Source organism: Microtus ochrogaster, linkage group LG3, assembly GCF_000317375.1.
Source record: "Microtus ochrogaster isolate Prairie Vole_2 linkage group LG3, MicOch1.0, whole genome shotgun sequence".
NCBI lineage: Eukaryota > Metazoa > Chordata > Mammalia > Rodentia > Cricetidae > Microtus > Microtus ochrogaster.
The window spans coordinates 7,298,464-7,300,507 of NC_022029.1; positions in this window are offsets into that span (position 1 = coordinate 7,298,464).

Genomic DNA, 2,044 nt, shown 5'->3' on the forward strand with positions numbered 1-2,044 from the left:
TGGTTTTGGAGCCTATCCTGGAACTAGCTCTTGTAGACCAGGCTGGTCTCGAACTCACAGAGATCCGCCTGCCTCTGCCTACCGAGTGCTGGGATTAAAGGCATGCGCCACCACCGCCTAATGATAACTGAGGAATATATTGATTTACGAGCACAGCAGAATGTTATTGGGAGTAGTTTTATTTCTATATTCCTGTAGCAGAACTGAAGCATCTGCTTTTGCCCTAGATCCATGGTTTAGTTGCTCTCTAATTCTTAGTCATCAGTGCAGTTTTGTGATAATGGAGTGAGACAAGGATACAATCAGATATCGGTTAGTTACTCCTGCAAGCTTTGTGACACAATTGCACTAGTGTTTCTTACAGGAAGGTCACCATTGAAGGGTTTGTAGTTGGTTTGGTATTTATCTTTTTGTTCTGGCAGGGTTCAGAATATCTTCTAGTACAATGAATAATAGTTAGTAGGGGTAAAGGTTTAGGTAGACACTAGCTCAACTCCATATTCAATAGGTTATATAAGTTTTATTTTCAGCAATTCGTCCTTACCATCAATTTGAAGAGAGAAACCTGAATGTCCTTTTAATTTTAAGCTTGATTTTAGACTAATCAAAGAAATTTTATGTTTCTAATTTTTTTTGGCTTTACAATAGAAACTTTATTTAGAAATCACACAAGACCATTTAAATTGAAAGTGCACTTATACCTATGCATCTCTGTGTATCATCAAAACAAGATCCTCTAAGACAGTGTAAGCCTAAATAACAAAATATATTTTCATTGAGCCTGTGGATCATAGATGCATTAAGGGAAGTACAAAATGAAATAAATAAAAATTTAAAAAATACAAATAAAAAGAAAAGCACATTGTTTCTAATTTTTAAATCCACTTAGGAAAATATGATATTTAGCAAAAAAAATTAGAACTGTTTCTCATTATCAATAACATATTAATAAGTAATTACCCTTTCGAGGTTGATCCATGTGTCCTTTGTAGGGTCTTCATTGTTACCTAGCTTCTCTGTAGCTGTGGATTTTAGTCTGTTTATCCTTTGCTTTACATGTAGTTCTGATAATGAGTACATATTATGTTTGTCCTTCTGAGTCTAGGTTACCTCACTCAGGATGATTTTTGCTAGTTCCATCCATTTGTATGCAATTTCCACAATGTCAGTGGTCTTTGTTTATCTATTTGTTTGTTTTATTCCACTGAGTAATACTACATTGTATAAATGTACCATATCTTCTTCATTTATTTTTCAGTTGAGGAACATCTAGGCTGTTTCCAGGTTCTGGCTATTAGAAATAAAACTGCTGTAAACATAGTGGAGTGAGTACCCTTGTGATATGATTGATCATCCTTTGGGTATATACCCTAGAGTAGTATCACTGGTCTTGAGGTAGATTGATACACATTTTTCTCAAAAGTCACCAAAAGAGATCTCTTGAATAAACTTGGGGCAGGAGGTATGGTAGAGTGGGATGAGAACTCCTGGGGAACAGGATTGTTGAGTTGGGAGAGAAGCAGAGTAGAAGAGCTATAAAAGAGATATCTTGATAGAGGGAACCATGAGAGCACTAGGAAGAAACCTGGTGCTATAGAGGAATCCACAAGGTTTACTGCAGCTAAGGAATCTAGTAGTAGTGGAAAGAGTGCCTGAACTGGCCTTCCCCTGGAATCAGATTGGTAAATACCCTGTCATCATAAAGCCTTCATCCAGTAGCTAATGGAATCAGATGCAAAGATCCAAAGTCAAACACCAGTTCAAGCTTCAGTAGTTCATTTGAAGAGAGGGAAGCGGGAGTATATGAGCAAAGGGGTCAAGATCATGATGAGTACATCTACAGAGACAGATGAACCAAGCTCATGGGGACCCTAAAACTCTAGACCAAAAGTTGGAGAGCCTGCATGGGATGAAACTAGGTCCTCTGCATCTGAGAGACAGATGTGTAACCTGGTCTGTTTGAGGGGCTCTTGGCAGTGTGAACAGAATCTATAATCTATCCCTGGTACCTGAGCTGGCATTTTGGAGCCCATTCCCTATAGTG